The 22447-nt window shown below is 36.3% G+C and overlaps 1 pseudogene; it reads left to right on the top strand.

Moving 5' to 3' along the window:
• The first annotated feature begins 7539 nt into the window (after nucleotides 1-7539).
• On the top strand, nucleotides 7540-8319 carry LOC101703052 (NADH dehydrogenase [ubiquinone] flavoprotein 2, mitochondrial pseudogene; annotated as a pseudogene).
• The last annotated feature ends 14128 nt before the right edge of the window (nucleotides 8320-22447 follow it).

Raw genomic sequence — 22447 nt, 5'->3', positions numbered from 1 at the left:
GGATCCCACACATAACCACAGACCTGAGCTGAGGAAGAGGCAGTGGTACAGAAGTTGTGGGTTCCATGGATGTCTGGGTTACCTATTCATGAAGCCTTGATTATGCCTTCTACTCCTCATTTTCAGTCTTGAATATACCACTACCACCTTGCAGTGGATTGTGGATTAGTCTGTCCTTATACATTGTGTCTGAGAGGACCCAGGTAATGATAAGCTGTATTGGGCTTATAGGCTCATGATCAGATATATCAGTAGTTTTTTTCTGGATATGCATATTATTTTCTACTGCACATGACATATCCTTCTTTGCCTTAGTGCCATTTGACCTAGGTTAGATTCTCCTAGTAGCTATTGTCTTAAAATTTATACATTTATTTTCCAACTCTAAATACCTTCAACATAATGTTGTATGCTGGAGTTTAGAGCTCAAGCAGCAAGCATATTTGACTGCAGCCTGGATTGCTGTATACCTTTTTTTTGCTTTGGTTTTTATTCCTAGTTTACAGATCTCTACATTGTCTTATATATAGGGCCAGTGGAGAATCCTCAAGTCTGGTGAAGTATGCTATCCACAGACCCCAAGGAGACACTAAACAAATCCTTTCCTCTTCATAATACACTTGTCCGTCTTTGACTTCAGCAAAAATTGTCTGCATGCCATGAGTGCTTAGACTCTAAATATCAGAGATGTGGCTGGCACGTGCACAAAGATGAGGTTTATCTTTACTACACTAAACAATGTTTTTTAATCAAGCCTTCAGCATTGCCAGTGATTTCTTATTCCTCCAGCCAGATCAAATTATTCTTAATGAAATTATGTCAACATTATGACACATGGCAAGATTTTAGTTTCATTGAAAATGATAATGAGATATATATATATATATATATATAATGTTTTTTACAACACAATTACATTTCTTATTGGGAACTTGTACCTTTACATGATGTATCTTGGTTCTTATTTTTTTCCCCATTCCTAGCTCTCCCTTCACCCCCTCCACCCTTCCCGATTTACAAAGACTTTATTTCCATTTTTTCCATTTCTCATCATTTTTCCTTTCCCTTCTTTCCTTTCCCCTGCCCCTCCTACTACCCCTACCCCTTTGGACCTTTTCTTCCTATTTTGCATTATTGATTATTCATTCTAATCATTGGCACATTTTAGGTATACAATATAATGACATTCATCATTGGAAATTTGCAACTTTACAAAATCTCTCTTGGTTCTTATTTTTCACCCTTGAACAGTCCTCCGTTCAACCCCTCCATTCCTCCCTATTTACAAAGATTTTGTTCCTATTTTTCAATTTTCTCATATTAATTTCATTCCCTTCTTTCCTTTCTCCCACCCCTCCCACTTCCCCTTCCCCTTTGCCCCTTTTCTTCCTATTTCACATCCATTTTACATTTTAGTTCTTATTTACACTTTCAGTTTCTCACACCAGAGAAACTATTTGGTATGTATACACGCGTGTCCTATTTATTTCACTTAAGAGTATCGCCTCAATGTGTATCCATTTAGCTATAAATGTCTCTAATTTCTCATTTTTTATGGCTGAGTAGTACTTCATTTTATTAAAAAAAAAACCCACATTTTCTTTATCCAGCCTTCAGTTGATGGGCATTTGGGCTCTTTCCATGTTTTAGCTATTACAAACTGTGCTTCTATGAACATGGGCACACATATATCACTGTGGTATGATTCTTTTAATCCTTTGGGGAAGATCCCCAGCAGTGGAATAGCAAAGTCAAATGGGACTTCCAGTCCTAGTTCTTTGAGGTATCTCCATACTGATTTCCACAGTGGTTGCACCAGTCTACACTCCCACCAGCAGCGGAGCAGGGTTCCTCTTTCCCCACAGCCCCCCACAGCATTTGTTATTGGTGGATTTCATGATAGCAGCCATTCTTTCTGGAGTGAAGGGGAATCTCAGCATTGTATTCATTTGCATCTCTTGAATGACCAGTGATGTTGAACATTTTTTCATGTATTTATTTGCCATTTCTACTTCTTTGTCTGAGAAATGCCTGTTCATTTCAGATGCCCATTTTTGGATTGGGTCTTTAAATTTGGGAGGTCTGATCTTTTTAAGTTCTTTATAGATTCGAGATAGTAGACCTTTGTCTGAGGAAGAGCAGGTGAAGATTTTTTCCCACATTGTTGGCTGTCTCTTCACACTGCTGGTGGTTTCTCTTGCTGTGAAGCAGCTTTTTAATGAGAGGAGATCCCACTTGTTGATTGTTTGTGCTAGTTCACGGGCAACTGAGATTTTGTTCATAAAATCTTTTCCTACACTGATGTCTTCAAGAGACATCCTACACCTAACCTCTGTTCCAACTGGTTCAGAGTTTCTATTTTAATATTTAGAACTTTAATCCATTTTGAATTTAGTTTGGTTCATGGTTAGAGATATAGGTCTAGTTTAAATCTTTGGCAAGTTGAAACTGAATTTTTCCAGGACCATTTAATAAAGAGGCTATCTTTCCTCCAGTGAGGGTGTTTGGCTCCTTTATCGAAGATGAGATGGCTGAGTGTGTCTGGAGTTGTTTCTGCATCTTCTAATCTGTTCCACTGGTCCTCAGGTCTATTTCTTTGCCAGTACCATGCTTTTTTTTTTTTTTAATCACAGTAGCTTTATAGTATAGTCGCAGGTTGGTGATTGTGATACCTCCGCCATGTCTCTGTTGCCTAGAATTGCTTTTGCTATTCTGGGTCTCTTCTTGTTCCAAAGGAATTTTTGAATTGTTTTCTCAAGGTCTGTGAAGTATCCTGCTGGGATCTCAATTGGAATTGCATTAAATCTATATAGAAGTTTTGGAAGTATGGCCACTTTCACTATATTCATCCTTCCTACCCAGGAGCAGGGGATGTCTGACCATTTTCTGATATCATCTTCAATCTCTCTTTTCAGAGTGCCATAGTTTTCAGAGAAGAGGTCTTTGATTTCTTTCTTTAGGTTGATTCCTAGGTATTTCAGTTTTTTGGATGCTATTGTGAAAGGAATTATTTCTCCTATTTCTCTCTTAGTGACTCTGTCATTCGTGTAGAGGAAAGCTGTTGATTTTTGTGTGTTGACCTTGTAACCAGCTACTTGACAGAATTTGGTTATTAAGTCTAGAAGACTTTTGGTGGAGTTCTTGGGGTCTTCTATATGGAGTATCATGTTATCTGCAAATAATGGCAACTTGACTTCTTCATTTCCTAGCTTTATTCATTTTATTTCTTTCTCTTTTCTAATTGCCACGGCTAATGTTTCCAGAACTATATTGAACAACAGTGATGATAGTGGACATCCTTGTCTTTTTCCTTATTTTAGTGTGAAGGATTTCAGTTTTTGACCATTTAGTATGATATTGGCTGTTCGTTTTTCATAGATGGCTTCTATTAGTTTGAGGTAGAGACCATCTATTCCAACTTTTTATAGGGATTTTATCATAAATGCATGTTGGATTTTGTCAAATGCTTTTTCTGCATCTATGGAGATAATCATGGTTTTTGTCCTTGGGTCTATTCATATAGTGTATTACATTGATTGATTTTCGTATATTGAACCATCCCTGCATCCCTGGGATGATTCCCACTTGATCAGGGTGTATGATCTTCTTGATGATCTTCTGTATTCTATTTGCCAGTATCTTATTAAGGATTTTTGCATCTATGTTCCTTAGTGAGATTGGCCTAAAAGTGGCCTTATATTGGAACTATAAGTTCTCCTTTTCAGTTGCGTCTCTCTCTGCTTTGGGCATCAAAGAGACGCTTGATTCCAGGAATGAATTTGGGAGTATTGCTTCCCTTTCAATTTCACTGAAGAGTTTAAACAGTAGTGGTAATCATTCCTCTGTAACTGTCTTGTAGAATTCAGCAGTGAAGCCATCAGGGCCCAGGCTTTACTTAGTTGATAAGTTTTGAATTACGTTTTGAATTTCATTGGTTGATATTGTATTGTTCAGAATTTTTAGGTCTTCTTCGTTCAACTTTGGTAATTCATATGTATCTAGGAATCTGTCCATTTCTTCTGTCTTGTCCATCTTATTGGTGTATAGGTTCTGGAAGTAGGTATTGATGATCCTCTAGATTTCTGCTGGGTCTGTTGTAATTTCACCCTCTTCAATCCTAATTGCATGGATTTGGGCCTTTTCTTTCCTTTTTCTGACAAGGTTGGCTAAGGGTTTGTCAATTTTGTTGATCTGAAGAACCAACTCTTGGCTTCATTGATTTTTTTGTATCGTTCTCTTAGTCTCCATTGCATTGATTTCTCCTCTGATCTTTATAATTTCCTCCCTTGTATGAGCTTTGGGGTTATCCTGCTCTTCTTTTTCTAGAAGCTTGAGGTTCAGCATCAGGTTGTTTAATTGGGCTCACTCTGTTTTCCTAATATGAGTATCCACTGCTATGAATTTCCCTTGTAAGACTGCTTTCATTGTGTCCCATAGATTTCGATATGTTGTACTGTCATTGTCATTTAATTGAAGGAACTGTCTGATTTCTTCTTTAATTTCCTCTGTGACCCATTGGTTATTCAGAAGTGTGTTGTTCAATTTCCACATGTGTATGAAATTTTTGCAGTTTCTTTTGCTATGGATCTCCAATTTCATTGCACTCTGGTCTGATAATATACAGGGAATAAGTTCAGTTCCCTTTCACCTACTTAAACATGTTCTATGTGTGAATATGTGGTCTATTTTTGAGAATGACCCATGTGCAACTGAGAAGAATGTGTATTCTGATTTTGTGGGGTGGAAGACTCTGTAAACATCTGTTAAGTTCATTTGTTCAAGAGTTTGATTGAGTTCTAGTATTTCTTTACTTATGTTTGTCCAGTTGATCTATGTATTTATGACAGTGGGGTGTTGAGGTCCCCCACTACTATTGTGTTAGTGCATATATGACTTTTCATGTCCATTAGTATTTGTTTTATATAATTGGGTGCACTAGTGTTTGGTGCATAGATATTTATGATTGTCATCTCTTCCTCTTGGATTTTTCCCTTTACAAGGATGTAGTGTCCTTTTCCATCTCTCTTAATCAGTGTTGGTTTGAAATCTACTTGATCTGCAAAGAGGAGAGCTACTCCTGCTTTTTTTTTGGTTCCTGTCGCATGGAGTATTGTTTTCCACCCTTTAACTTTCAATCTATGAGTTTCATTTTGAACTGTGTTTCTTGTATGTAGCATATTGTTGGATTTTGCTTCTTGACCCATTCTGCCAATCTATTTCTTTTGATTGGTGAATTGAGACCATTAACGTTGATGGTTATAACTGAAACATATTGACTTGTCATTTCCATGACTTTTTCTTTTTGTGGGTTCTCCCCCTTTCCATTTAATTTCTTGTCTTGTCAGATGGGTTCATTCTGCTTTGCTTCCTGGGGCTGTGATCCTTAATGTCTGTTCCTAGGATATTGTGTAAAATTCTTTGGAGTGCTGGTTTGGTATTCACGAAGTTCCTAAGGTGCTCTTTGTCATGAAAGTATCTTATTTCTCCATCCATTTTGAAAGATAGTTTTGCAGGGTACATCAATCTGGGTTGGAGGTTGTTTTCTTCTAGGGCTTGGAATATGACACTCCAAGCTCTTCTTGCCTTGATGGTTTGTGTTGAGCAGTCTGCTGTGATTCTGATGGGCTTTCCTTTGTATGTGATTTGTTTCTTTTCTCTAACTGCTTGTAGAACTTTGTTCTTCTGTTGAGTTTCTGGAATCTTAACAATTATATGTCTATGTGTAGTTTTTTTTGATCAAGGCTATTTGGAGTCCTATATGCCTCACTTATCTGTATGTGAAGTTCTTTTCCCCTGCTTGGGAAGTTTTCTGCCATTACTTCTGTGAAGAATTTTTTTATGTCATTGCTACTCTCTCCTGTTTCTTCATTGACTCCAATCAGTCTTATATTATTCTTCTTTGCATCATCTAGCAGCTGTTGGATTGATTTCTCATGTTCCCTTATAATTTTGAAGCAATTTTTCTTTTCCTGGTCATTAATTAATTCTGTCCTTACCTTGACTCATTCTGCTGTGTAGACTTTCAATGGAGTTTTTCATCTCCTGGAAATCTGTTTGCATCTGTTTTATGTATTCAATCTGTTTCCTATGTTGTAATTCCATCATGTTCCTGAGCTCCTCTCTATATTTATTAATCATGTCTTGCAGTAGGAGCACAATTTCTCCTGTGATCTGTCAAATTATTTCTGGTTTCATTTTTTCCATATCCCCTTTTGATGCCAGTTCAGTGGGTCCAGGTGATTGATTATCAGAGTGTTCCATCTCATTTCCCTTTGTGTTTTCTTTGGGTGTTCTGGAAGTCTGGTTTTGAGACTTATTTATGTGTTTTCTCATTTCAACTGGGGGGACAGGTGTAGGGGTGCTATTGGTGCCCGCGTGGCTTACCTCCTCTGAGATGGGAGAGGTGGGACAGGGACTGGGAGTGGTGAGCAGGATGGTGGCCAGGAACCCCCTTCCTCTGGAACAAGAGCAATGGGACGGTGGCTCAGAAGCCCCTTCCTCTGGACCGGGAGCAGTGGGATGGCAGTCCAGAAGCCCCTACCTCTGGGCTGGGAGTGTTGGGAGGGATGGTGGCCCAGAAGCCCCTTCCTCTGGCAATAATGATATATTGATCTCTAATGCATAGGAGTACGAACTAGTCTTTACTTTTATTCAATATAGACAAGAACATAGTTGAATAATAATTGGCCATATCACATGATATCTAGCACAAAAGGCTACTTCTTAGTTCAGTTGTTATGTTAGTTTCCTGGAGCTGCCACTAAAAACAAAAACAAAATCAACCCAAAAAGCAAACAAAAAAACCAGAAAACAGAGATCAGCTAATTTAAAATAAGATAAATGTATTGCTTCACAGTTCTGGCATTTGAGGTCAGAATCTAAAGTGCTTGAGGGCATGTTCATTCTGTGAGTTGTAGCAGGAGAAAATTCCTCCATTCCTCTTCTTCTTATGGTTTGCCAGCAAATTGTGGCACTCCTTGCTTGAAGGAAGCAATTTAATTTCTAGGTCCATCATTCCATATAATTCTCCCCTCATATGCCTCTGTGTTTGTACATGGCCCCCTCCCTTTGTGTCTCTACCTTTTCTTCTTATAAATTAAAAATGGCATGGTTTAAGGACCTACCTTATTCTGGTATGACTTTATTCTGATTTAACAAATTATGTATGCAGTGAGCCAATTTCCAAACACAGTCATGTTCTGAGGCACCAGAAGTTAGGATTTGGACCTAACTTTCTTCAGGACACACTTTCATTATGCATGCATTAATATACAGTTATCTTCCAGGATCACCCAGTTTCTGCAGGGGCCATACTGGTGAGCCCATGGTAATATGAAAAAGACTTCCACTTTTCTACCCTGTACATCCTTAAATGTGGCACTAATACCTTCAATTCTAAGCTAGCCAAAGATGTGCTATCATTTTTCATATATTATCTTAGCTAGAGGTCCTCATTTCAGAGGCTTGTATTTTGCCTTCCACATAATAATAGCTCTTACCCACCCCTGTGCGCTGGGCATGGGCCTCCACAGCCTGGAAAGTGGGACAGTGTGGCTGCCATGTTCTCCTCAGTGCTGCGGGCCCGGGCAGCCGCCCTCATCACCCCATGGGGAAGGCAGATAAGGAATTTGCATAAGACAGCTGTGCAGAATGGTGCCTGAGGAGCCTTATTTGTGCACAGAGATATCCCTGAGAATAATCCAGATACTCCATTTGATTTCACACCAGAAAACTATAAGAGGATAGAGGCAATTTTAAGAAACTATCCAGAAGGGCATAAAGTGGCAGCTGTGCTTCCAGTCCTGGACTTAGCCCAAAGGCAGAGTGGGTGGTTGCCCATCTCTGCTATGAACAAGGTTGCAGAAATTTTACAAGTACCTCCAATGAGAGTATATGAATTAGCCACTTTTTATACAATGTACAACCGAAATCCAGTTGGGGAGCACCAATTCAGGTCTGCACTACCACACCTTGCATGCTCTGAGACTCTGACAGCATCCTGGAGGCCATTCAGAAAAAGCTTGAAATAAAGGTTGGGGAGACTACACCTGACAAACTTTGAACTCTTATAGAGGTGGAATGTTTAGGAGCCTGTGTAAATGCACCAAAGGTTCAAATAAATGACAGCTACTATGAGGATCTGACACCTAAGGATATTGAAGAAATTATTGATGAGCTGAAAGCTGGCAAATCCCAAAACCTGGACCAAGGAGTGGGCATTTCTGTTGTGAGCCAGCTGGAGGTCTCACCTCGTTGACTGAACTACCTAAAGGACCTGGGGTTGGTGTGCAAGTAAGCCTCTAATTTACACTCTGTTGTAAATATGTCACTGTAGAAATAAAGTATGAACCTCCTATCTAAAATAATAGTAATAATAATAATAATAGTAATAATAATAATAATAGCTCTTACCCTTCAAACCAAAGGATACCATGTGGAGTTTATAGAATCTGTCAATTCCCTCAAGCAAACATTCTGAGACTAGAGGAACCATTAGCAGGTATGTCTCCAGATCAAGGGGACCCACTCTAACTAGTCTCTGGCCAAGACCCATTTATTACCTAGACCTCATATACCTCCATTACAATAGGAGTCATACTGCTTGAAGACTTAGGGTCTCCGTGTCAACTCAGACCCTCAAATGTTTAGTTTCTCAAGTAAATGAACTAAGACTCTTTGGAATTAGCATCTTGGAAATACAACCATTTATATTTGATGTTATAAGGTCCTTCTTCCTCAGGACCTCTTTGGTTTGAGGTCTGAAAACAGGCTCAATTTTGGAAGCTAAAAAATGGATTATGAGTTTTTATTGGCAGCTTTCAATTTTTGGTTGTTTATTTTGCTGTGTTCTCTTAACTATCTCTAGGAATTACTTATGACCAGTTTCCTTTGACTGTCACTCTGAACTTGCTGCTAGATCTAGTAAATCTAACTCAGGGTCTGATTTCTTTATGTGTCACCACCTCATTTTTACATTTTCAGGACCTTAAATTCATTGCTATGAATGAGATAACTTCTGTGACAGCTCTCTGACAGTGAGTTCTACATTCTGGAGGGGGTCACTGCTGAAATCTTAGTGATGCTTATGTTGCTCTTACCAGCACATTCCAGATGGCTTGGTACATGAAATGTCCAGGGTCCTTCTTATGAGGACCTGAGACACATCTTTCCACCACTCTCCAACTGAAGATAATGCAGTTAGCACTCTCACATGAGAAAACATGCATTTTCCTCAGAACTTGCCTCCAGTTTTCCTTCTGACTGGGAGACCTATAAATTTGATTAAGTCACAGTGTGACATATCTGGAGGTGGGCTAAGACTGTTAAGAGAGGATTAAATGGCTTAGTGAAGTGTGCATGCTGAAATAGATCAGGAGACAGTCCAAAGGATTTATGTTTCCCAGAAAAGGTTCAGAAGAATTCTATTCACTTTTGCTAGTTATCTAAAACCCTGACATCCTGACATCCAAAACTGTCAATAAACAAATTTTGGTTTCTGTGTTTGAAACTATGTTTGTATCATGATTAACAAATACTGATTATAAATCATGAGAATGGTGAACTCTTGGTTGTCATTTCCCAAGGGAATTTTTCCTCCTCTAATAAATGCTAAGGTGATTAACAGTGGAGCTCTCTTCTATGTCTTCTTAGTAAAGGAGAGTTTATTACTTGTCCAGCATTAAAAATAGAACATATGTCATTATCCATGGGTCTACAATGAAATTACCAAACTCCCTGAGTCCTGTGCTTTATTTTCTTTTTCAGTCACTTCATATCTTTCTCAAAGTATAAGTTCAAATTCATAAGTTTGTATGTGAGTAATTGTAAATTTAAGTCTTTTCCCCAATGACTAGTTTGGACAATTGGTTGTTTGTTTGTCAAGGGTGATATCCTTTATTCTATATTCCTGTTTCAGTAGTTTGTATTGATATATTTTATTTTTCTTGTTGATATGGAGTATTGTTGTATTTTTTTGCAAATTCTTGGTCACATGGATGCATTATAGATATCTCCTTCACATCTGTGAATATAAAGGTAATGAAGAAGAGGTGTTGGGCATTGCAATGCATAGCTTATATTGCAGGATTAGTAATGGTGGCACTTATGAAGAGCTGCTTCTTAGGGGACAGAGAAACTTTCAAAAATGATTTATAGATGAGCTGGGGAAGTAAGCAATGGGTTCAAAAACCTGATGTAATCTGTTTTGCATTTTCTGCTTTCATTTTCTAATCTTAGTAATCGGTTTATTTTAATTGAAATTTTCATGCAGTTATATGAATTATTCAAAGTAATCTAATGCAATCTTTACTCAGTTCCTTCAAAAGGTAACAGTTTGCAAAACTATATAACAACATCATAAATGGGATTGTTGTAACTCACCAGTGTTATTCAGGATATCTGCAGCTTTTTCTTGTACTCATTTTTGTTTGTGTATTAGTTTTACTCAACTTTCCCATACATTTAATTTACTATATCTGCCACCATAGTCAAAATCCTGTGCAGTTCCATTAGCACAAGGATCTCTCATATCACCACTTACAAATGCACTAGGCTCCTTCCTATTTCTAACCAATGGCAACCACTCTTATGATCGCCAAATTTTCAATTTTCTAATTCTAAGAATGCTACATAAATCCCAATCATACAATATATCATCATTGGAACTGGGTTTTTTAATCCAACCCAGTTCTCTAGAAATCTATCCAGGCTGCTGTCTCAATACTTTGCTTCTTTATATTGTTGATTAGTATTTTGTGATATGGGCATACCATAATTGGATCAGACTATTACACTACTGAAGGCCATCTGTGTTGTTTCTGTTTTATTTTTTCCTATTAGAAAGCTCCTCTGAACAACTGTACAATTTTTTGTATGCTATTTACAGGTAATTTTCTGGAATAAATGCCTGAGTGCAATTGCTGTGTAAAATGCTAAGAGGATGTTTAGTTTTATAAGACTATAACAATTTTTCCCACAGTATCATATTATTTTACTTTTCCACCATTATTGAGTCAATTTCTCAGCATCCTTACCAATATTTATTTGATGGTTTATTTTTTGTTATTTTAGCCATATATACAGTGATATGATTTTTTTTTTTTTTTTTTTTGAGGCAGGGTCTCACGAGGTAGTTCAGGCTGGCCTTGAACTCATTATATAGTCCAAGCTGGACTCCAACTCATGGTGATCCTCCTGCCTTAGCCTCTCAGTCCTGGGATTACAGGTATGTACCACCATGCCCGTGAGTGATATGAAAATTTTAATTGACAACTTTACTAATAGCTCATGATGTTGAACCTCTTTTCATGTGCTTGTTTGACATCCATATATAATTTTCTGAGTAATAATATATTTCCTCAACTATTGGTTCATGTTTTATATGGAATGTTTGATTTTTCTTAAATTGTCTGGTGTTTTAAATTTAAAAACTTTACTTTTATTAGTAATTTTTAGGTTCATAGCAAAATTGAGGGGAACAGAGTTCTACTATGAGCCTACCTTACACACTATAAATGGTAAAATGTCCCTCAAAGGCCTCGTTTTTTTGAGGTGTGGCCTGGAGTAAGGGGGCAGGTCATTGACTTAGAAGGGTATATTCTTATGGCTTCTCCCTTCTCTCTGCCTTCTGGATGCCATGGGATGAGCCCCTTTCCTGTGCCATTCCTTTCCTATGCCCTTCTACCATACATTTCTGCCTTTGAACCAGCCAACTTTGGATTAAACTCGCTAGAAACTGGAGCCAAACAAACCTGTCCTCTTAAGTTGTGACATAGCGAGTGAATAATAGACAAGCACACAGCCTCCCTGATTGTTAACATCTGGCAAACCAGTAGTATGCTTGTTCAAATCAATGAGTTTATATGAATATATTGTTATCACCCAAAGTCTAGAATTTACATTAGTGTTCATTCTTGTTGTGTTATGTCATGTGGATTTGGACACATAGCTATGATGGTAGTATCATATGAAATGACTTTACCTTCTAGAAAATCATCAGTGTTCTGCTTATTTAGCCTTCGATCCCATCCTAACCTTAGCAAACACTGAACTTGCTACTGTCTCTGCAATTTTGCCTTCCAACATGTTGTATAATTATACAGTTGGAATCATACAATATGTATGTAGCATTTTCAGATAGACTTATTATACTTAATAATATTAATTTATATTTCCTTGATATCTTTTCATAGTTTGATAGCTCTTTTCTTTTTTGCCTGGAATTATATTCCATTATTTGGATGTAGTGAATTTTATTCATCTATTCACCTACTGAAGAACATCTTAGTTGCTTCTTGGATGAAACAATTACAAAGAGATCTGGCTGCTATACATATTTATCTACAAGATTTGTGGTAGACATAATTTTCCAGTTCATTTGAGTAATTGCCAGGGAGTATAATTTCTAAATCATATGGTTAACAATGACTACTTTTGTAAAAAACTGTTAAAGTATCTTTAAAAGTGCTATACCATTTTATATCCACACCAGCAGTGACTGAGAATTCCTGTAGCTTCACATCTTTTCCAGAATTTGGTTTTGTTGGTGTTCTGGATGTAGGCCTTTCTAATAGGTAGGCAGAGATATCATATTATTTTAATTTACAATTCTCTAATGGAATATGAGTTGAACATTTCTTAATATACTTATTTTGCATCTATATATCTTCTTTCTTGAAGTTGTCTGTTCCGTCCTTTTACCTGTTTTTATATCAGATCATATTATTGGTTGACAATGGTGAAATTCAGACAATAAGCACTCAAAAATATATTCAATATCACTAGCCATTTATAACTCACAAAAGGAAAAACACAATGAGACATGGCAAGGCTTTTGCCAGGCATAGACAAATTTATTCTACAACTTACATGGAAAGCCTCAGTGCCTGAAATACATACAAGAATATTTAGAAAGAAGAATAAAGTGACAAGAATCATTTTAACTGTGAATATATTTTATTATATAGTTATGTAATCAAGGTAGTATAGCATTGCTGGAGGGATAAACAAATAGACAATAGCACACAGTACCAAACCCAGAAATAGCTCCCAAGTAAATACTCTCCACACACCTGACAAATATACTGAAGTAATTCAGTAGAGGAAGGAAAACTTTTCAACAAGTCATGTTGAAGAAACTAGACATCGACAAAATTGAATTGTTCCACAGTAGAGTAGAAAGTTTTGGGTTTTGGTTTTTTTCTTTTTAATCCCCTTTTAGCTTTGTTTTGGACATGCATGAGAATTCCCCCTCGTGTTTTGTTCTTTTTGGGTCTCTCACTTAGTACCCTGAATTTTTAGCAGTGATAAGAAACACGTGTTTAACACAGCATGTTCTGTGCATGTTTGAGCCACATTTAATTAATTTGATTTGATTGGGGGGAGGGCAATACTAGAAAATGAACTCAGCCTTCATGCTGAGCTACATTCACAGTCTTTTTATTATTTTTTATTTTGAGAGCTTATCTCTCCAAGTTGCTAAGTTGCCCAGATTTGGCTCAAACTTGTAATTTTCATGCCCCAGCCTTCCAGACTTCTGGTATTGCAGGCTTGTGCCACAATGCCCAGCTTAATTAATTGGTTTTGATGTCTTAGAATTCTACTCCAATGTGAATCTCATATCACACTTGTGTGTTTCACACACAAGCCCTCAGTCAATGAGTGTTTTTTATTTTATTATTTTTTACAGAAGATCTTCTGTAAAACTGTCATGTCAGGCAAAGTATAAAAAGCAAATCAAGCAAAGGAATTTAGTAACAAATTTTCAATCTTAACATCTATCAAAGTATCAATGTCACATCAAAACCTTCATATCTTCTTTAGACATATGAATGCAGTATGGATGTAAGATGGTACCAGCTATGATGAAGACTAAAGTAATAACATTTATACTTTTACTAGACACTTAACTTCATAATTTCTCTTCATAGTTATGAAGAACTTATACCACTGTGATTCTTTAGAACCTTTACATGATGCTTCTCCCATGCCTCTAGCAACAAACAGCACAAATTCACCACTTGGTGGTTTTTCCCTTATACCTCATGAAGCATCAGAAGCACACAGATACTTTAAGCCCCAGTGGCATAGAAATTTTCTAGTGGAATTATTGACTCCCATGAGTTCAATCCCACAGCTACAATATGGGAAATCAATGAAAGGGAATCACACAGTGTCTTGTTCTCAAGAGTAAATGTCTGCTTTCCCTTCAGTTTTCACCCCAACCAAATTACAGAGTAGGTAATTTTAGGTCTCATTGGGTAAATTTAATCTAGAAAAAATTATTTTAGACTGCCTAGTCATAGTCTCAAATATCCTGGGAGAAAAAATAACATCACTTTTATGGTAAGTTATTATGTATTTACTCACTCATTTATTGTCAATTAATGCATTAGTTTGAATAAATTTATTTATTCATTCATTCATTTATTTGTTGTCTACTGTTCTGATTCAGATGAGGCACTTGCTGAGCCAATCACCTCCTATTATCAGACAGCATCAATTCAGCACTGTGGAGTTGGCAATAGTGTGAACACTACCAGAGGAGGGATATTTGAATTTTGATACATTCCTACATTTTAATAGTGAGGTCATTATCTCTATACGTTTGTGTTGTCAATGTCTTTAGTTTTCTGCTGGAATTTTAATTTAATATATATTAGGTACTACACCTCTATCCTACATATATCTTAACTTCTTTTCCATAATTTTATCTCTGTAGTTCATATTGAATTTTTGCTCAGTTCCTTATATCTAAATGTTATGGCTGGTATCTAGATGACCCCCAAAGCCTTGTGCAGTCATGGAGGGGGCCACTTTTCAGTGGTGGCTGGATCTAGAGTGTGTGGTGCTGGGATCAGGGTGTGTCACTACTAAATCAGTCCACTGATTGGTTTGGCATGGCTATGTCTAGGATTAAGGGTGTGAGTGCTACACTCACCTTAGATCAGGTAGCCTGCATAAAATATAAGGGTCAGAAAGATGGCTAATGTGCTCTTGCTGCCTGCTTGCTATGGGCTATTTCTCTGAAGTGCCCCTCTGCCATGCCACCCTGCCTTAGAGCCAGCCTACTATAGACTGAAACCTCTACAAACTATGAGCTAAATAAACCTTACAACCTTTAACTTTTGATGTCGGGTATTTTGTCTCAGCAACAAGGAAAATAACAAAGACACAAACAAATTAAGAATTCTTTCTCTGAGAAAAGCTTGCTAATAACCTCACCCACTAAAATTGTAATTATAATTATATAGTTTTAATACCCAGAAATTGGTCTTTTATATCTTTGCTTTATGTTGTTAGAACAGTTATTTCTATTGTCTCATTATTTAAGTTTTTCGTTCAATGCTAGTTTATTAAACACATTATTTATTTAAATTTCACATCAGATAACTCTAATAGTCTTGAGAGGTATGCATATGATGGCGGTTGTTTCTATTGGTTCTTATAAGGCTTTATTTCATTGCAAGTTTTGTAATATCAACCATGACTTCCTAATTCATGAAATTTCATTGGCAAGAATTCCTTATTGTCTGACTGAAGATAAATCACTGAAGGTAATTTCCATTTATTTCTAGAAGAACCCTGGGAGTGTTGAAGCATTGTCAGCCACTTTAAATTTAAATCTCAGCTTGAATTTTCACAGATTACCCAGAGAGTATCAATTCAAGAAACAAATCTGCAAAAAGGCCATTGTATATTTTTATATTCACAGAAGAAGTTTATCTCTCTATGTGAAGGCTTAAGACAACACTGTATAATCATAGTTACTTATAGGACACGTAATTCTATTTCTCACTTACACAGGAGTTCACAGTGCTTCCTTATTAGATCTCCAGCTAAACCCCTGATGACTGATGTATACTGAACTTTATATGCTGTATATTGTTGGGCCACTTTTAGGCCTTGAAAATTAAATCTCAGTATCTTTGATTCTTTAAATGTCCACAAGGAAAATGCCAATTGCAGTTATCCTTTACTCTTGGGGGATAATGATTACTCTAACAATTCCTTAACACTTTTTTTTGCTGATTAATGCATTTTAAGATTTTGCTTTGACAATTCATTTCATCCAATATTTTCTGCATTTTTTTCTTGAGTTGAAGAGTTTACTAGTGTATATAGCCTTAATTTTGCCAGAACTAGAAGTGCTATGCCTAATTCCAGATGCTGGTTAATATATCCAAACTTACCTGTTGCAACAAAAGCTGCTAGTGGTCTAGCACAACTGTTCAAATAACAGTTCCTGCTTACTACATATGACATTGTAGGTGATAGGTATACATATTCCATATCCTGTTTAGGTATACATTTTTTATGGTGTAATAGAATTTCACACTTCCTTTATTATGGTTTTTTTTTTCATGTCCAGTTTTTAATTTCTTGTTTAGTGAGCTCTATTTCATACTACACATTATAATTCTTGAAGAACGGGTTCTTGTGTTTATTAGTTTAATGATATTTTTATTAGTACATGGTAACATTGCATAATGTTGAAGTTTGTTTTGGAAAGTTGATACGTACATTTTACATATCTTAATCAAACTCAAGACCAGAGTCCCTCTTTTACTCTCCTTCCACAACCTCCTCCACTATCAACGTCTCAGAGAACAGGGGTACAATGGTTACAATCAACAAACCTACACTGCCACACAATCATCATTGAAAGTCCATAGTTTACATTGTGCTTCACTCCTGGTGTTGGATTTTGTCTATGGATTTGGTCAAATGTATAACAGCATGTACCCATGATTCCAGTATCGTATGGAGTAGTTTCACTTCTCTGAAAATCCTTTGTGCTCTATCTATTCAATAATTCAATTCCCTAAAGCCTGGAAACCACTTTTTCCATAGTTTTGCCTTTGTCTTTTGGAAGATAATTGTGTATATTGTAGTTGATATAATTTCTCTCTTAAACATTTGGTAGAATTCACTAATTAACCCATTTGATGCTGTTACTTCCTGCTTTGACAGTTATTCATCACTGATTCACTTTCTTTAATAGATATAAGCTTATTCAATTTTTCTATTTTTTCCTTGGTGAGTTTTGGTATATTATGCTTCTACAGTAGTTAGTCTATTTCATCTAGGCTACCAAATTTGTGGACTTAGAGTTGTTCATAATATTTTTTTATCTTTTTAATAGCCAGATCTGTAGTGATGTCTCCTTTTAAAAACTTATATCCCTAATAACTAATAACTCATATCCCTTTCTTTTCCTTAGGGTGGCTAGAGGCTTACCAATTTTATTGATCTTTTTATGCAAAAGTTTTTAGTTCTGTTTATTTTCTCTGTTAATTTTCTATTTTATTGATTTACACTCTGCTTTTAATTATTTATTTCCTCCTGTTTGCTTTAGAATTAATTTGCTCTTTTTTCCTAGTTCATTATAGTGGAATTTTAGATTATTGATTTTAAAATTTTCTTTTCTAATATATGTATTCAATGTTATGAACTTCCTGTAAACACTGATTTTACCGACTTACAAATTTTGATTATTTGTATTTTAATTTTCATTTATCTTAAAATAGTTAAAAGTTTCTTTTGATTTTTTTTCTTGACTCGTACTATTTAGAGATGTGTTGCTTAATCTTCAAGTATTTGAGGAATTTTTAAGATTAATATCTACTATTCAGGACCTTTGCACTGAGCTATATCCACAGCCCATTTTTAAAAAGTTTTTAAAATTTTATTAGTACATGTTTTCCTTAGATCAAGTTTACAGTCATCTTGGGGAGTGGGAACATGCACATAATATCGCTTGTTTCTTTTTGTTGTAATGTCTTTCTCCTTCCCTACTCTTTCCCTTCCTCCTCTTCTAATTCCTCTGTTCTGATTTTCATTCTCATTGATATTAGTAATTTTAGCTCATGCTATGGCATATAATGTATGCATTTATTGAGGTTATTAGGTTCCTGGAAATGGCTTATCTTTACTCTACTTCTTTCCACTTCCCTTCTTCCTCACCCCTTGCCTTTCTTCCCCCAACTTCTCTATTGCAAGAGATCCGTGCCTGTCCCTCCACTATCCATCCTTTATTATTCGTTGTGCTTTGCCTCACTCAAATGATGGATACCATATGGTATTTAAGCTTCCACAGCTCTATTTTATTATTATTATTATTATTATTATTATTATTATTATTTTACTTTGAGACAGAGTCTCTCTGTTACTAAGTTGCATAGACTGGGCTCAAAATTGCTATCTTCCTGCCTCAACCAGGGTGCTGGTATTACAGATATGTGTTACCATGCCCTGCTTTGCTCTTCACTTTTAAGCTAATTCCAGTGAACTCTGAAAGAAGACATGGTATTTATTCTGTCCTTTTAAATTTGTTAAGTTGTTTTATGGTTTGAGATATGGTCTGTTTTGATGAATCATTCCATGTAAGCTTAAGAAGAATGAATATTCATCTGATGCTGGATGCCATAGTCTTTACATATCAACTATTCCAGTTTATTCATGAGGAGATTGAGTTCACTAATGGCCTTTTAGGTTTTCTGTTTGTTGTATCTGTTGATTTCTGATAACAGAATATTAGAATCTCCACCTATAATAGCAGATGCATTTATTTCTACTTGCATTTCTATCAATTTTTTCCTCATGTATCTGGACTCTGTCAGTAGATAAATTAAGGATTATTATGTCTTCCAAGAGAATTAACCTCTTTATCATGACATGATATCCCTCTTCATCTCTGATATCTTTTTTTACTCACATGCATTCTTTTCCTGAAATCAATATAGCTACATCCACTTTATTTTGATTACATTTAGCATAATATATCTTTCTTCAACTTTTTACTTGTAGTCTAGGTTTACCTTTGTAAATTTCTTTCACAATAGCATCCAAAAGATAGAAATACCTAGGAATCAACCTAACAAAAGAAATCAAAGACCTCTCCTCTGAAAACTATAGCACTCTGAAAAGAGAGATTCAAGACGATATCAGAAAATGGAAAGGCATCCTTGCTCCTGGGTAGAAAGAATCAACATAGTGAAAATGGCCATATTTCCAAAACTGCTATATAGATTCAATGCAATCCCAATTGAAATTCCAGCAGCATATTTCACAGACCTGGAGAATACAATCCAAAAATTCATTTGGAACAAGAAGAGACCCAGAATAGCAAAAGCAATTCTGGGCAACAGAGACATGGCAGTGGGTATCACAATCCCCAACCTGCAACTATACTACAAAGCTACTGTGATAAAAACAGCATGGTACTGGCAAAGAAACAGACCTGAGGATCAGTGGAACAGATTAGAAGATGCAGCAACAACTCCAGACACATTCAGCCACCTCATCTTTGACAAAGGAGCCAAACACCCTCACTGGATGAAAGATAGCCTCTTTAATAAATGGTGCTGGAAAAATTGGGCTTCAACTTGCCAAGAGTAAAACTAGACCTATATCTCTCACCATGCATTAAACTAAAATAAAAATGGATTAAAGATCTAAATATTAAAAGAGAAACACTGAACCAGCTGGAAGAGAGGCTAGGTAGAACTCTTGAAGATATTGGTGTAGGTAAAGATTTTATGAACAAAACCTCAGTTGCCCATGAACTAGCAAAACAATCAACATGTGGGATCTCTTCTTATTTAAAAGCTTCTGCACAGCAAGAGAAACCACCAACAGTATGAAGAGACAACCCACAATGTGGGAAAAAATTCTTCACCTGCTTTTCCTCAGACAAAGGTCTACTATCTCGAATCTATAAAGAACTTTAAAAGATCAGACCTCCCAAATTTAAAGACCCAATCCAAAAATCGTCATCTGAAATGAACAGAAGTTTGTCAGACAAAGAAGTAGAAATAGCAAAGAAATACATGAAAAAATGTTCAACATCACTGGTCATTAGAGAGATGCAAATGAAAATAACACTGAGATTCCACCTCACCCCAGAAAGAATGGCTACTATTATGAAATCAACCAATAACAAATGGTGGCAGGGCTGTGTAGAAAGAGAAACCCTGCTCCACTGCTGGTGGGAGTGTAGACTGGTGCAACCACTGTGGAAATCAATATGGAGATACCTCAAAGAACTAGGACTGGAAGTCCCATTTGACCCAGCTATTCCCCTGCTGAGTATCTTCCCCAAAGAATTCAAAGAATCATACTACAGTGATATATGTGTACCCATGTTCATAGGAGCACAATTTGTAACAGGCAAAACTTGGAAGCAGCCCCATTGCCCATCAACTGAAGACTGGATAAAGAAAATGTGGTTTTTTATAAAATGGAGTACTACTCAGCCATAAAAATGAGAAACTAGAGATATTTATAGCTAAATGGATGCAAATTGAGGCAATACCCTTCAGTGAAATTAATAGGACACACACATGTGTAAACGTGGAATCGTTTCTCTAGTGTGAGAATCTGAAAGTGTAAATAAGGACTAAAAGGCATAATGGATAATGTGAAATAGGCAGAAAAGGGGCAAAGGGGAAGGGGAAGTGGGAGGGGTGGGGGAAAGGAAAGAAGGGAATGGAATTAATATGAGAAAATGAAAAAATGGAAACAAAGTCTTTGTAAATAGGGAGGAATGGAGGGGTTGAAGGGAGGGTAGGGGAATGGGGAAAAATAAGAACCAAGAGAGATTATGTAAAGGTGTAAATTTCCAGTGAGGAATGTCATTATATTTTATACCTAAAATGTACCAACAAAATTAATTTTAAAAGAATAAGAAAATACAATATTTAATTTATCCCCTACTTATTCATTTCTTCTTCACTTTTTGAGGGCCTGACTTTTGTGCCTACATCATTTTCCTTCCTTCTAAACACCTTTAACATTGTTCACAGGGAGGTTCTACTGGTAACAAATGTATTCAAGATTCATTTCCATATCTCTTTATATGTCTTTTATTTCAAAGAATATTTATGAACATACAGAATTCTAGGTTAGTGGATTTTTTCTTCCTTTCAACACTGTCAATCTTCCACTTTTTACTCTTATGGATTCCAAAGAGAAATTGGACATATTTCTTTTATTTGCTCCTGTATGAGTACAGAAAATATTACTGTCGTCTCAGCTTCTCTCAAGGTTTTTTTTTTTTTTCCTTCTTTTAGTTTCTAAACATTGAATATGATTTGCCTGCCTGTGATTTTTTTTCTCTTTTTGATATATATCCTCTTTGCTGTTCTCTGTGCTTCCCGGATTTTTGTTTTGGTGTCAGATATTAGTTTGGGAAAATTCTCAGTCATTATTACTTCAAATGTTGCTTCTCTTACTTTCTGTCTTTCTCTTTTCTTCTTCATGCTGTTTTATAGCTGTAGGATATTCCTTTCTGTTTTATTTTTAGGTATTTTCCTATTTGATTTTTAGTTGTGGAAGATTCTCTTCTCTTATGCTCAAGTTTAGAGATCACTTCCCCAGCTATGCACTTTTCACCTGTACACTATTATTTTTTAATCTTTCTTCTTTCATAGGATTTCTACTTCTCTTACATCACTGATCAGTTATTGCATGTTCTTTTTCTTTACCTATGAAGGCTATTAACATATAAATCACTTTTTAAAATTCTTAGTCTGATGATTCCAGCAGCCCTGCCATATCTGACTCTGATTCTGATACTTCTTCAGATTGTTTTTCTTTTTATCATTTAGTATGCCTGCTCCTGCTCCTGTTTTCTTGGAAGGTGGACATAATATGCTGGGTAAAAGGAACAGACTTCCGTAATCTAGTGTTAAGATTGGAGGACAGTATTCTGTAGACTCATGATTAAGTCTCATGTTTAGGTGACTTATGACCCTTGCCTGTGAATCTCACCAATGCTTCTGCTCCCTGCCTTAGGTAGGACAGAATGGGTATGCAGGGGGGGGGCTAGAGTTGGGTATTTATGTTCCCCCAGGTAGATTACACTGTGATAAAACCCCAGTAGGATAGGATCTTGCAAAATAGTTTCCTGTTAAGAACAGAATGACATGATGCATTTCCAAGTGATTCCTCTTCCCTTTCTTCTGCTGAAATCATGAGAGGATTTTTTTTTTTTAATTTTCAGTATGAGGATCTAGTCGACCTCCTGAAGGTAAAACTCACAAAAGCACAGGACCTCCCTATAAAGTGACATCCTGAAGTTTTCAAATCTCATATTTATGCTTACAGAGCCTTCAGGAATTCATTAATTACAGTTCAGGTTTTCCCACCCTGGTCCTGTCAACTGTGAGTTTTCTTCTGTGCTAGGTTGTGATAATCTGTATTCACCTGTCTGTCTCTTCATTTTGGAGGTGGCAGTTTGCCCTGTGAATTCATTTCTCTGCTAGATGTAAGTACAGGTGCTGAATTTTCAGCGTGATCAACTTTTCAGTTACTTATTTTGTTGTCGTTATTAGTATTTCTCTGGCATTTGCTTCATTGTCTTGCAGACTGTAGTAGGCACTTGATTTGTATCTGTTGAATGAGGATTTAAAAGAATGACTGAATGAAGGCATAAAATAATGACTAC

Source organism: Heterocephalus glaber, unplaced genomic scaffold, assembly GCF_053883595.1.
Source record: "Heterocephalus glaber isolate CG9 unplaced genomic scaffold, H.glaber_assembly_v1.0 deba00001463, whole genome shotgun sequence".
NCBI classification, from domain to species: Eukaryota; Metazoa; Chordata; class Mammalia; order Rodentia; family Bathyergidae; genus Heterocephalus; species Heterocephalus glaber.
Note: the sequence above shows the minus strand (reverse complement) of the source record. Positions and strands in the feature narration are given on the sequence as shown.